The following is a 15968-nucleotide window of genomic DNA, read 5'->3' on the forward strand; positions in this document are numbered from 1 at the left end:
GATCAGGAAGTCTCCAATGATGAGTTCATGAATTCCATACAAATGTTATCTCAGAGTTTGACCAACATAAACAATCGGGCTCGTGCTTCTGTGAATGCAATTGGTGGATCAGCAGCATCAAGGGTCCGTGACTTTGTTAGGATGAATCCGCCTGAATTCTTAGGATCGCAAATTAATGAGGATCCCCAAAATTTCTTAGATGAGATCAAGAAGATCTTTTAGGTGATGCAGTTTTCTGGGAATGATCGGATAGAGTTGGCATCATACCAGCTGAAAGATGTGGCTAATATCAGGTACACTCAGTAGAAGGAGAATAGGGGTGCAAATGTAGCTCTATTACTTGGGATGTCTTTAGTGAGACCTTTCTGAACAAGTATTTCCCAATAAAGTTGAGAGAAGAAAAACCTTAGGAATTCATGAACTTAAGGCAGGAAAACATGACGGTCCAAGAGTATGGGATCAAGTTTAACCAACTCTCAAGGTATGCTCCTCACATGAATACTGACTCTACGGCTTAGATGAATAAGTTCTTGTATGGAGTGTCGGATTTGGTAAAGCCTCAGTGCATAAATGATATGTTACTAGGAGATATGAACATACCTAGGCTTATAACTCATGCTCAGCAGGTTAAGGGTGATAAGCTTCGGGAAAAATCCAGTGAGAATAAGAAGGCTAGGAATGGGAACTATGACTATTCTCAGTAGAAACCGGATGGTGAAAATCGCTCGCAGAATCAGCAGAACCTTTAAGCTCCAGCCCCTATGTCAGCTTGTATTCCATCATCCAAGAACAGATATGACCAGAAGGGTCTAAGTCTAAGGGAAGTGTTTCAGGCAACAAGGCTTACCCCACTTGTCCTAAGTCTTGTAAGAACCATCCAGGAGAGTGTCTCGCAGGAAAATAAGGATGCTTTGGGTGGGTCCAGTATGGTCACATGTTGAGGGATTTTCCTTCTAGACAGTGTCAAGGAGGTGGTAATGGTAGAGACCGGTCTACAACATCAGCAGCACCAGAAAGTCGCCTAACTCAGCAGGATAGCTCATCTGGTACAGGTGGCGGTCAGTGCCAGAACATGTTGTATGCTTTTCAGGCTCGCTAAGATCAGGAAGGTTCACCTGATGTAGTTACCGGTATGCTACGAGTTTTTGACCTTGATGTTTATGCATTGTTAGATCTAGGGGCGACTATTTCCTTTGTAACTCCTTACATAGCAGTCTATTTCAATGTTAGTCCAGAAATTCTCTAAGGTCTCTACATCAGTTGGTGAACCAATTATAACTAGACAGGTATACAGAGATTGCCCTGTCACATTATATAAGAAAGTCACTTCAACAGATGTTGTAGAGTTAGAAATGGTAGACATCGATGTAATTCTAGGCATGGATTGGTTACATTCCTATTATGCCTAACTCGATTATAGAACTAGGATTGTTCGTTTTAAGTTTCTAAAGGAACCAATCTTAGAATAGAAGTGTAGTAGCTTAGCGCCTATGGGTGGATTCATTTCTTACCTTAAGGCTATAAAGATGATCTCTAAGGTTTATTTCTATCATCTAGTTTGGGTTAAATATTCTAGATCGTAAACCACAACTCTTGAGTCAGTTCAAGTAATCAATGAGTTTCCAAAAGTGTTTCCACAAGATACCCAACCTTTTTCTATTCCTCCTTAAAGAATGGCTCCATCAGAGCTTAATGAATTAAAAGAGCAGTTGAAACACCTTCAAGATAAGGACTTCATCAGACCTAGTATTTCACCATAGGATGCACCAGTGTTTTTCGTAAAGAAGAAAGATGGTTGTCTCAGAATGTACATCGACTATAGATAGTTTAAAAAGGTCACAATCAAGAATAAGTATCTCATCCCCAGGAGTTATACTTATTTTACAAAATTCAGGGTGCTAGTCATTTCTCAAAGATAGACCTCAGATTAGGTTATCATCAACTTAGAGTTAGAGATAGTGACATTTTGAAAAAAGCCTTCAGAACTCGGTATGGTCATTATGAATTTGTAGTTATGTCGCTAGGACTAACCAATAACCCTGCAAGTTTCATGGATTTTATGAACAGGGTGTTCAGACAATAGTTGAACTTGTTTTTTATCGTCTTTATTGATGATATCCTCATTTACCCTAGGAATGAGGAAGAACAGGTGAGTAATCTGAGAGTTGTTCTACATACTTTTATGAATCTTCAGTTATTCGCTAAGATTAGAAAATGTGAGTTTTGCTTGCAATCTGTTGCTTTCCCTGGTCACATTGTATGTAGCGGGAGTATCGGAGTGGTTTCACAGTATATAGAAGCAGTGAAATAATGGCTTAGACCTACATATGCTAAAGAAATATGAAGTTTCTTCGTTATAAAGGGTTTTTATAGAAGGTTTTTTCAAGGATTATCATCCATAGCCTCACCATTGACTAGATTAACTCAAAAAATGGTCATGTTTCAATGGTCAGATGATTGTGAGAAAAGCTTTGCAGAATTGAAAACAAGATTGACTACTACTACTTTCTTGATTCTACCATAGGGTTCAGATGGTTATGTGATCTACTGTGATTCATCCACAGTTGACCTAGGTTGTGTGTTGATGCAGCGAGATAAGGTTATAGAGTATGCCTCTAGACAACTTAAGGTACATGAGAAGAAGTATCCAACCCATGACCTCGAGCTTGCAGCAGTGGTGTTTTCACTCAAAATATGGAGACACTACTTGTATGTTGTTCATTAAGATGTGTTCACTGATCATAAGAGCCTTTAGTATGTGTTCACCCAGAAAGAGTTGAATCTTCATTAGAGAAGATAGCCTGAGTTCCGTTAGGATTACGATATGCGTGTGCATTATCATCCTAGTAAGACGAATGTAGTAGCAGATGCTCTTAGAAGATTATATAAGGGTATTGTAGCCCATGTTGAGGAAGACAAAGGAAGTAGTGAAGGATGTTCATAGGCTTGCTTGCTTGGGAGTTCGCTTTAAGAGCATATTAGACAGTGGTGAAACAATTAAGAATGGGGAAAATCTTCTTTGGTAGTGGAGGTTAAGGGAAAGAAAGACAGTGATCCAATCTTGCTTGAACTTAAGGGTGAAGTCCACAATCAGAGAGTGGAGGTTTTCTCCCAAGGGAGAGATGGTGTACTTCACTACCAGGGTAGATTGTGTGTTCCTTATGTGGGCGAGTTGTGAAAGCATATCGTTGAAGAAGCCCATAACTCCAGATATTCTATTCATCCAGGTACCACTAAGATGTACCGAGATCTGTGGGAAGTCTATTAGTGGAATGACATGAACAAGGATATAGCTGATTTTCTGAGTAAGTGCCCGAATTGCCAGCAAGTCAAGGTAGAACATCAGAAACCAGAAGGTATCACTAAAGAGATCGATATTACTATTTGGAAGTGGGATGTGATTAATATGTATTTTATTAAAGGGTTACCTCGTACTAGCAGACAACATGACTCCATAGTGATTGTTGACAGGATGACTAAGTCTTCTCGCTTTCGGGCGGTCAAGACTACAAATTAGACACAGAGTATGCCAAGCTTTACATTAATGAAATTTTTAGGTTACATGGGCTTCCTTTGTCTATAATCTCATATAGAGGTCCTCTATTACCTCTCATTTCTAGAAGTCATATCAGAAGGGTTTCGGTACTTAAGTTAACCTTAGAACAACATTTCAACAACATATGATGGACAGGCAGATCGTACCATTCAGACCCTAGAGGATATGTTGAGATTTTGTGTGATCGATTTCAAGGGTATTTTTTATGATCACCTTCCTCTGATTGAGTTCACCTACTATAATAACTACCATTTCAGCATTCAGATAGCCCCTTATGATGACTTGTATCGGCGTAGATGTAGATCTCGTGTTGGTTGGTTTAAAGATGGTGAAGCTGCTTTAATAGGGCCAGATTCAGTCCATTATGCTATGGAGAAAGTGCAATTCCTTAGAGATAGACTTAAGACAATCCAGAGTCGTCAGAAATTTTATGCAGATGTAAAGAGAAGGGAACTAATGTTCCAACTTTATGACTGAGTTTTTCTGAATATGTAACCTATGAAAGGGGTGATGAGATTTTGCAAGAAAGGAAAGCTCAGTCCTAGATATGTAGGCCCTTACAAAATATTGAAAAGGATTAACAAGGTGGCATATAAGTTAGAGTTACCAGAAGACTTAGCAGTAGTGCATCCAGTCTTCCATATCTCTCTCTTGAAGAAGTGTGTGGGTGACCCAACCTTTGTAGTGACATTAGAGAGTGTGACACTCAAAGATAGTCTTTCTTATGAGGATGTACCATTTGAGATTCTTGACCGTTAGATTTGAAGGTTGAGAGATAAAGAATGTGCTTCAGTCAACGTTTTGGGGAGGAGTCAGTCCATAAAGGGAGATACTTGGGAAGCATAAGCAGCCACGAAAGCTATGTATACTCACCTCTTTCCTTCCGATCCACTCCATCTGGAGGTAATAGTTTCTCTTCAGTTTTCTAGTCATTCATGCATGAATTCATTCATAGAATCATGTTCCTTCCATTTGTACTTGCATTTTAAGCGTATTTGCATGTTCTCTGAACTAAATTCAGTCAGAAATTCCGTTCTCAATGTTTAGTAGTAGAAATTGTAGCTCTCTCCCTCTATTTCAGCTAGTTTAGTCTTCATTCGAGGACCAATGTTCCCAAGGGGGAGATGATCTAACACTCCGTATCATAAACACGCCAAATATTAGCTTTTCAGAACTCTGCATGTGCAATCGACGGTTACCAGCGACGGACAATAGCCTGACCCATCTGCACATCTTTCGTTTGAGTCTGAAGCCCGAAAATATGACAAAGTGTCGAACGACGGACGGACCTACGGTCCATAGTCTCTGTCCATCAATCAACACCCCATTTACCCACTCTGACATGAACCACGATTGGCCAACAAGACTGTCATTCGATCTATGGTCTGTACGTCTGACCGTACGTGGTGGATAGTAGTCATTTAGGGGGGAAATGATGTTGGGTCAACTTCAAATGGTCATAACTCTAAGCACAAAATGAATTTTCTGTCACATGACATACCAAAAGATAGATAATTGAATTAGGTTTCCATAGCTACCGACCTTGCTAAAATCAGACCTCCGAGTAAAACGTTATGCTTGTTTTAGTAAAGGCCTGTCCAACAGACCCAACCTACGGACTCAAACAGCAGTCTGTCGATTTAATGACGGACCGTCAGTCCAGGTGGTCGTTTGGTCTTACATAAATTAACTCGGGGGTCTTTTGGTCTTTTCCCACTTTGTTTAAACCCTAAGATACTTCATTTTGACCTTAAATCATCAGATTTAGGTCACTTTAAGCCTAGAAATATAACTAAAACTTACCTAAGTCAAATCATTAATCAAAACATAGAAAATTAGAAGCAAGAAAGGAGAAAGAGGTCAAAAACCCTAGTTGAAGAATGCAGCAAGGTTCCCGCAGTTCCAGCCCCGAAATCTAAGTGATTCTTCGTGAATTTCATCACTGGGTATGTGGGATTTCATTAGTGGGTTTCTTTCATCCATTAGATCCCTAGTTTTTAGTCAGATTCTTGATTTACATATCATGATTAGACCTAGGGTTTCTAGAATTTCGACAGAACTTCATGAATTTATTAGTTATATGTTCCAAATCAGATTATCATGTTATTACTCTAATTATTGCATGAATATCAGAATGCTAGCTATGTATTTCTTTACTTCTTGAATTACACATGCAAGGTAAGATATATCAATTAATTAAGATATACATGCCTCAGTTATATTGCATCATTATCACATTAATTGTTGCATTCTAAGTTTGCATATTCAGTTTTGAGCTATCCAGTATTTACATAAACTATGTCATAATCAGTTAATTACATAATTCATCGGGAGTAGCATCATAATGAGTTGGACTAGGGTTCAACATACCCGATTTGTCCCAAAGATACTAGCCAAGTAGGTTGTAAGTCCCCTTTGTGGAAAATAAATTTAGTGATCACGCCTGCATGCTTTTATACCTCTGGTAGGGTATATTGTGTCTGTTAGATGGGGCGTATTCATCGGACTCCACATTTAGCTCATGTGGTTTTATAATCGGTTATTAGTAACTCCCATAGTTCAAGTCACACTCTCTAATGCATTGACCATATTTACAGATCAATTAGTGTCAAGTCTCAGCATGTTATTAATTTGTTCATTGCATTCAATTATCTCAGAATTCAGTATATCATGTTCATATTATTATACTTGCTTTTGTGCTTGTTCAGTTATGTTTTATTTGAGCTTTACTCTATCCTACATGCTCAGTAGCTTCAAGTACTGACACATACGTGTGCTACATCTTCTCGTTAGTTCTCATTCTCTGAGGATAATACTCATTAGTATCTTTTCAGTCTTTAAGTCATTTAGTTTCAGTCCGTTCTAGAATTAGCTGGGGCATGTCTTAGCATTTCTAATTAGTTTGGAGACTAATTTCAGACATAGTTAGTTTCAGCTTGGTATTGAGTTAATAACTTTTTTGTATTAAACTCACTAGTATATAAAATTTTCGAGCTATATAGTATATGATTATTTCCCATATTTCAGTTTAAATTATGATTTAGATTCTGCATTATGTTTATTATCTTTAGTATGCTAATGATCATGCCAACAGGGTAAGCTTGGGATCACTTGTTGTCCTAGGTTCTATGTCCGCGTCCCGGGGATTGCTGGGGCGTGACAATCAAGGTGATCCAAAGTTCATCTGATCAGCCAATTAACGATTAAGATTTGTTCCCTTTAGTCAATATTAAGTGAATCGTCATAAGTTTTATTTATAGTTCAAAATAAGTAATTTTTTCAAAGTTATTTGTTAATTGGGTTTTTTCTCTTCACATTTATCCTTTCTTTCAATGATGTTGTTAACTACTTCACATTTTTAACGCCTTTAATATTTTTCTTTATTATTTTTCTTATATAGGAGTGTTATTTCCCAAAAATTCACTAAATATAGACGAGAGGAAGTACCATTCATTTCCCCAATATATTTATCAACATATTAAATATATTATATTCAAAATACGATATAGTAAAATTAGGCAAAAGTTACAAGTACCCCACCCTACTAAACTATGAACCAAATCTCAGTGACACACCTTAACTAAACTAAGGTCCTATTACCCCTGAACACATTTTTTTAAAATAAATATATACACCTTTTTTACTTACATGTAATCAAAATATCTCCCACGTACCTTAACTGCATGGAGTAAGGCGGTGTGCCATTCAAGACAAAAGTTGTACCAAATTACAAAAAAAAAATGAGTTTGGGTCTGTGGGTGGTGGGTAGGACATTAGTTTAGTTAAGGTGTGCCTCCAATATTTTATGTCGTAGTCTAGGGGGGGCTTATGCCTTATCCCAGTAAAATTATGCTTTTATTTATTTGTCATTAAGGAATGTGAAAGTTGTGCACCAACTCGGACATGAAGAGTATAAAACTTCTTAAATAATATAAAAAATACATACTATAGCCTTTGCATTTCACAAGGTTTTACGGTTTTGATTTCCCTTTTTGATTTTCTTTTTAATTTTATACTTTTCATCTTCATCTAGGATTACCAAGAGACCGAGTTTATTCATGTCCTTAATCTCCTCAGGTATATACTCAAATTCAATCAAAGCTTCTCATGTTAATTGATATACACATCCGCACTATATATAATAATGTTTATACTATGTTTTTTTAATAAAGTAGGTAAATATGGTCATTTATGTCATAAGAATTTTTATTGTGTTTTTTACTCTATGTTAATTTCATGTTCTCCTTTATTGTATCGATGATATCAAATTCATATCCATCACCCTTCGTTTCCACAGTTCCAGGAAGGCGCTGACCACCCAACTCAAAAAGGTCTACCTCAGAAAAAGTTGCCTACTTATGTTAGAGTGAATACTACCTAGTATGGAGCATTCGAGGCTCTCGCAAATTAATAGCTAACTTTTGCAGTGTGGAATAATGAATGTTTAGAGTCCCAAAATTTATATAAGAAAGTTATTTTTTTTCTTAGGAAATCGATAACTTTTGAGTCTAGTTAGGTACAAATGTTCATTATATTCTTTGTATAATAATAGCGCTAACTACTAATAACAACCTATTCTAAATGGAATTTTCTTATGTAAAGAGTACTTAATAAGTTTAATAAAATATATACGCTAAGTTGATTGTTTTAGTTTTAAGTTAGGGAGAGTGTAAATTCAATAATAGTGTTAACTACAGAAAGTGATGAACCATTTAGCCGTTTTGAATGTTAGAGTTTTTTATTCCTATAAAATATTTTTCGATAGACTTTAAATGAGTATTTTGGAATATTCATAACTACATTTCTGAATTTACTGGGGTAATTTTTATAATTATTTTAGTGGTTAAGGAAAATAAATGTAAACTTAATAGTGGGTTACTTTCACACTTTTATAAGTTCTCTTGTATAATAATTAAGGATTAAATATTTTGTAGAAAAAATAAGGGTCTTTCTGCTGGTACATTTCTTCATAAATTACAATCCAATTTTGGAACAAATATTGTTCTAATATAGCATCGAATGGAGGGAACGGATGTATCTTTTAGTTGGTAATTGGTCATTATAGTCAAATTAGGAAGGGGAATTTTGCAATGATTAATTGAAAGTTAGAATTTTGAACTTTGGCAGTACATTCTTTGACAATTTGAGAGGGCAAATGTTAGACCGTTATTGGCTAATATGGATAAAGTTTGAGGTTATTGGTTAGGTTAGCATGACTTACTATATAGATATATATTGTTGGCTAGAGAATGATTAGAAAATGTTTAAAGTTTATTTCTTAAAAGCTTAAGGACATAGTATGATTCTCTGTTGTATAGATTGATTATTATGGGGAAAAATCGTGCCTAAAAAATTAATTTAATAACGATGATTAATTGAGGGTTATGCGATATTATTAATTACTATGTAGACTAGATAGTCGATCTTGCTTCTGCAATTTTACTTCCTGGAGGATTGAAGTTAATGAGTTCTTAGTTAGTTTTGATGTAATAAATTTTTTTTATGGTGCTAGGTTTCGATAGAAGTTTTTATATATTGTTATATGTAATTAAAATTAGGGGTATTAATGTATGATATAAATATAATTAGATTAATTTATTGAGAGCAAATAAGACTTAACTCTAGACTTGCTATTTGAGAAATACTAAACTTGATACATTAGTTGGTATAAAATTTTAGGAATTTAGTTATTGTATTATGAGTTTCTATGGATTGGTTTGCTGATATATTATTCATAATTGATACAATAAAGACATTCTAAGGCATTCAGTAAAGGAAACACACAGGGGAAGTAGCTTTCTTGACTTCAGTTCTTTGGTGGAGGTAGGTTATAGTCTATTCTATTTGATAAAAGGACTCATAATAGTGATTGTAAGCATTGAGTGATATTGTGAGTTCCCGATTTACTTGATTGTGTGTTCTTTGATTATTCTGAAATCTTGAGACCATCAAATTAATAGTCTTGATTCCTATCCATCGAAGTGATGTTTTTAATAAACAAGGCTTGATAAAATATTGTTAATTTAGTAAAAAGTGGGGATAATAAATGACAATTTTACAATATTAATCGATTTGAGTGGCATGTTTTGACACGGTTTTATTGATCAAAGTGTAACATTCCAACATATTATTATGGATCAGAGTGTCACGTTCTGAGACGATATTATGGATCGAAGTATCATGATCCGACACGGTATTATTGGATAGGAGTGTCCTGTTATGACACCGTATAATTGGATAAGAGTGTCAAATTCTGACATGGTAAAATTAAAGGGAAAAAACATTGAATTAACTAAATGTACCTAATCTTAAAGAACCCATTTCTCAAATTAGTGTGTTGTGGAGTCATGAGTCCCCATATGTGTGCTTGATATTGTGATTGATTGTGTACTTACTTTAGTACTTTTGTTACTGGTTCATGTTATTTGATGCTTGCCACCTACTAAGTGTCATATTTGACTTTATACTACTATTAATTTTATATTAGTTTCTATTTTGGGTTGGCCGATGATAATTACTGAGTATATGTTGCTAGTCACCAGCATATCAGGTTCAAGGTTGAGCTACTTATTAAAGCTCCTTTTATATTCTCTCGGTCATGACATGATGTCATTAGATTTGGGACATAAACTATTTTATTAATATATTCTGGTGTCTTTAACACTCTTAGACTTAGTATTTGAAGATTAGATTCCCTTAATGATATGACTTTAAGGTTTTTAAAATTACATGTAGTAGACTTTAATGGATTTTGGTTTGTTAGACTAATAAGATTTAATCTTCCGCATTATCATTAGTATTTCATAAGTCGAATGATAAATATATGTTTGGGTTGGATTAATTGATTCTCTCACATAGGAGTTTAAGTGTGGGTTCCACTCATGACTCGTTTTGGGTCGTCACACTAATAAACTTTTCAATTAAATAGGGGTGAAGTAAATTAAACACATAACATTAATGAATTGAAACAAAAAATCAGTTTTGTAACTTTTGATAGAGGTTGTTTGTGCATTTCTCATAGGAGATTTCTTATTTTTATTCTTCTTCATGAACTGATGAAAAACTTAAATTTTTAACCAATTAAAAGGATTTGAGATCAATATTAGGATTGGCTTGTTGTGGGGATCTACTAAAAAGAAGACTTCAAGGCCACAATTTATTTGATGACACGAGTAATTGATAGGTCTAAAAAGATGTGAATGAAATTGAAGAGTTGTAACTTTTATAAAGAATTTTGACATTTGTGAAGAGTTGCGACTTTTCTGAAGAGTTGACACTTGGATGAAAATTGATGAATTTTCTATAAGGTTGTGATTTTTTTGAAGGGCTGTGCGTTTTCCAATACGTCACAACAAGAAGTCATTCACACTGTCATCTATTCTATATAAATAGATTGGTTTCTCTTATTTTTCAATAACAAAATTTTTGAACTTCATTTTTTTTCTAGTAAATATAGTGTTCTAAGTGAATTTTATTGCTAACACCGTGGTTTTAAGTATTAATACACTGGTGAGTAACATTATTATATTACGAAAGGATATATTCCATCATCCTTGACTACTTGAGGGGACTAATTTTCTTAATAAAATATTTTGCATTCAGTGGGGTCAATATTTTTCGGAGAAAATATTGTGTTTATTATTTTGAATTTTTGCATATTCTATTTTCTTTATGGTTTTAAGTTTCTATATTTTAAAATATTCATTAAATTTTGTTGTTTCTTACCATGTTCTTCAAAAGTTTATTTTTAAGTATCATAGTAATATTTTCAAAGCAAAGGTGGCATTGAAGCTTAGGTGTTTATGTCAAGCATGTTGTATTATACACAAACATTCTACTGATCAGCTTTGATGTCTCCTTGTGAGGACAGTGTTCTTGTAGATCATGCGAGATGGTCTAACATTTATCGTCATCTGAAGCATAACTTCTTCGGATCAAACATTAGCTATTCTGTTATCCTGGAGAATATACCAAACTTTTTGCTTTTCTCCTTTAGCTATTTTTTTCTTCAATATTTTATAGCAAAAATGGTTTGCTTTCTACTGTGGACTTCTGACGTTTCCCTATGTTTATTGTTTCATTCTGCTATTGGAATCAACATAGTTAGAGATTTCCATCTAAATGTCTTCCAAGGAATCAGTGAAATTGGGCTTGAACTTTATCATGTTTTTTAGTGTGACTCTGGCGAAGGCTTACCATATGCTCCTGTAGATTTTCCAAATGTTGGTGATAAGTGGGGTTGGCGGGTAGGGAAAAGAGTTTAAAGTTCAGGTACCTTTAAAGATAGATATTTGTATCTTCCGAAGCATTTTTAGGCTCCAAAAGGTGGACAAAAAAAATGTTTTTCGAAGTAATATTTCGATTGAAAAGTATCTTCAGTCTGAGTATCCTGACATGGATATGAACCAATTTTTTGCCTCATTTAGTTGGATGATTCCTTTGATGAAGTTGCCAAGCTCAATAGGTTAGCTTTTTGGTATATAGCATATAGATATTTATTTGATTGTTTGCTTCTATTAAAAAACACACTTAACACATCTTTTTATTGACTTGATGCCAAATTTGTTTTCTTTTTAATCAGAAATTGATTTTGACTCAGATATGATAGAGACGACTACATCTTTAGGGACAGAATTGCAGTCTTTACTGTCTGATTTTCCTATAAGAGCCATTACTTGTATTGCGGGTAACAAAATTTGTAGCAATTTATTAAAAGAAAATCATTTTCCGGCCATGGTTTGTGATATTTGTTGCAGTGAACCTGGTTTTTGTTGATGTTTTTGTTGTATCCTCTGCTGCAAAACGATCTGTTCGGATGATGATGGGTACAATTATTTAAGGTGTGAAGCAACAATAGATGGATACATATGTGGACATATTTCCCATCTAGACTATGCTCTACGAGCTTACATGGTTGGTAATGTTGGAGGAAGCATCAATTTTTATGCACAATATTTATGTCGATGCTGTTAGTCAAGGAAGGATTTGGTTCCACATGCTCTGAAGCTTATAATAACCTGCACATCTGTTTCTTCATGTGCTGACATTGAAAAGATTTTGAATGTTGGCATTTGTATTTTGAGTCGCACACAAAAAATAAGTGGAAAAGAGTTGTTGCATCATATTTAATCAATCAAGGCAAAGGTATAGCTAACTGATGAATTGTACTTTTTAACTTATGATGCTATTTGTTTTCCTTTTTTGAGGTTACAAGTTACCAGAATGACTAATTTGGTAATAATATCAGCTTACAAAAGGATTTTGCATTCAAGATGCATTCAAAAAGGAAGGTTGTGTGGATAGAACTGGTAACTTCTCTCCCCTCTCATCATCTTGTTTGTGTTTATAAGTTACTTTGACTTGAATATATGTATCTGAGCAATACATTTCAATATGTGCAAATGTTGTTTTCTTTCTATAATTATTGTTTATTTCAGGACATAAATATATACAATTGTTGATTTTTTCAAGTTAACTACCCAACAGTTTAGATGATTTGATTAAAAAAACTTATTATATAAGGAGTAAACAGATAAAAGACACAATTGATACAAATATTGTTTTACTTGTTCGAATCACCAATGTCAGCCTAATTGAGTTCCCTTGTTTTCCTTAGAGCTTAAATGTTTCCAATTAGATAAATATCCTATTTTTAACTCCTTGACACGAAAGATTAAATTTCACTTGTCGGTAACATCCTCTACTCGTATAGTTTTCTAATCTATCCTTTCCGTTTCTTTTCACTGGTTCGATCTCTTAAATTCAATGTTTTTACAATATGAAATAGTAAAGCTACGATAAGTGTGTGCTAGGTTTTTTCCATCATTGGAAAAGTCATTCTTCCTTGATTCGATAGGGTGTTCTTTTCTTCTAGTAGGTTGCTCGCTCATCTTGATTTCATTTTTACGCATGTCAATCTCCTCGATTCTGGTACATTCGTTTAAGAATCTTCCTTCATTCTGGTAGTGTGAGACATCCATCCATGTTTAGATTTATGCTTTCTTTTCACATATTTTGGATGTATCTCTTTTTTTTCTTGCACAGATCATTTAGTATTAGTGTCATGATTACAACACATACTTAATAGAGCTAACAATATGTGTTATATAATTCTGCCGTAAGCAATACTACTAAGATTTACTTGAGCGTATCAATAGGGCTTTTATATCAAGATATTGTTGTGATTGTGCTTTTGATATTTCTTACTAGTCTTGAAGTGAAACCATATGCCAGTTTAACTGATCAATGGTGAGAAATGACTATGTTGTAGGAAAAACTCTTCCTCTTGAATTAGGTTCCTTATGAATTTACTTTATTCGCGCCGTTCGTTATAAATTTTCCGCACTAATGCCAGAGTGGGACTATTTTGTATGCAGGTGGAAGCATTCCTTAGTTAATTAATAAGCAGATTGATTCCTTTTACTCAGTTAGCTTACCAACTGAGCACTTGTTGGTTGTTCTCACAACTACTTCTAAATCATTTTTAATGCAGATTCTAGTTAGGGTACTCCTCTCGGTGGCTGATTATTTCTAGTTTAGAAGATATTTTTGGAGTGGTGGTGAAATCATGTTTTTGGATCACCATTAGATGCATGTGATATTTTCAGCCCTTATTTCTTATCAGAGACTTATGATGTGTTTCATACTTTAAAGTTGTACTAGGTGTTCTTTATACTTATGTTACCAGGTTTTTGGATATTCTTTGTTGTTCTTTTCTTTTCAATTGTTGCCTGACCACCCTTTTGGAGTCTCATTTATATGTGTTATTTTCGGCTTACACATTTTTTTGGTTGGGGTCGATGGGGGGGGGGGGGGGTTGGAGTGCCTTCCATCATAACCTCGACTTTTGGATCATGAAACAATGTGTTTCAATACGACAGGGGACATATTTAAAAGGACGCGAACACTATTATCTCCAATACCACCTTTTGTTATTAGAGCAAAATCTTGTATTGTTTATTTAAAGTAGAACAAGTACGAAAACTCCATTATACTATATGTTTATTTTAATTCTCATATCTAACTATTTCTCACATTCATTAGGATGCAAAATGCGTCATTATAATATGAAATATTAAATGCTGAATAAATGCAGGTAGAGGTGTTGATGGGTTGGTTATTAATGAAAAAATAAAATAACACCAAATTAAAATAAGTATAACCAAACAAAATTCATATCGATCACCTTCGTGTTCACAGTTTCACTAAGGCACTGACAACCCAACTCAAAAAGGGCTACCTCAAAAAAGGTTTCCTACATGTGCTAGAGTGAATACTACTTATTGTGGTGCCTTCGACGCTTTCCCATAATAATAGCTAGCTTTTGCAGAGTGGAAGAATGAATATTTAGAGTCCCCATAAGTTGTATAAGAATGTTATTGTTGGTCTTAGGAAATGCATAACTTTTGAGTGGAGTTAGGTGCAAATGTTCATTAATTTCTCTTTATATTAAAATGTAACATGGAAGCAGAATGTATCGATTGCTATTACAAATAGTTGATTTAGAGTTGGCAAATGGTTTAAATAGGACTCTCAGTGAAATTATAGTACGGCACGAAGGAGATTTAAAATACAACATTTTGAGATAAATACAAGAATTTATACCTAACATTTAAATATATGATAAAACATATTTTGAACCCCATTTTCCTCAACACTTGTATCTTCCCTTACGTCAAAGGGGATTTAACAATTTACATATAACAAGGAAGATTATTTTTTCCTTAATTACACACTATAATTTTTAAACGAAGGGGATCAAATTAACAACATTGTCAATACCTAAATTAACAACATTGTCAATACCTATTCTTAATGGAAATGTCATATGTAAATAGTACTTAATATGTTTAATAAAATATATAAGCTAAGTTTATTGTTTTCTTCTAAAATTAGGGTGCAAGTAAATTCAATAATAGTGCTAACTACAAACTGTAACGACCAATTTAGTCATTTTGAGTACTAGAACTTTTTATTCTTATAATGTACTTTTCGGTAGATTCTAAATGAGTATTTTGTACTATTCATAACTACATTAATGAATTTAATGGGGTAGTTTTTATAGTTCTTTTAGTTGGTGGTTAAGGAAAATAAATATAAACCTAATAGTGATTTACTTTTACACTTTTATAATTTGTCTTATATAATAATTAAGGAGTAAATATCTGTACAAAAAATAGGGTTTGAGAAAAGAGAGCGGCTAGATCAAAATCAATCGTGGGTCTATCTGCTGGTACGTTTCTTTGTAAATTACAATCTAATTTTGGAACGAATATTGTACTACTATAGCGTCGAATAGATGTATTTTTTATTTGGTTGTTAGTCGTTATAATTAAATTAGGAAGGGAAATTTTGCAAGGTTGAAATTTAAATTTTGGAATTTGGAACTTTTGTAGTACGTTCATTGACAATT

The 15968-nt window shown here is 34.1% G+C and overlaps 1 pseudogene; it reads left to right on the forward strand.

Moving 5' to 3' along the window:
• The first annotated feature begins 225 nt into the window (after positions 1-225).
• Positions 226-12905, forward strand: LOC107030306 (annotated as a pseudogene).
• Positions 12906-15968: the final 3063 nt, after the last annotated feature.

This window comes from Solanum pennellii, chromosome 9 (genome assembly GCF_001406875.1).
Source record: "Solanum pennellii chromosome 9, SPENNV200".
Taxonomy (NCBI): Eukaryota; Viridiplantae; Streptophyta; class Magnoliopsida; order Solanales; family Solanaceae; genus Solanum; species Solanum pennellii.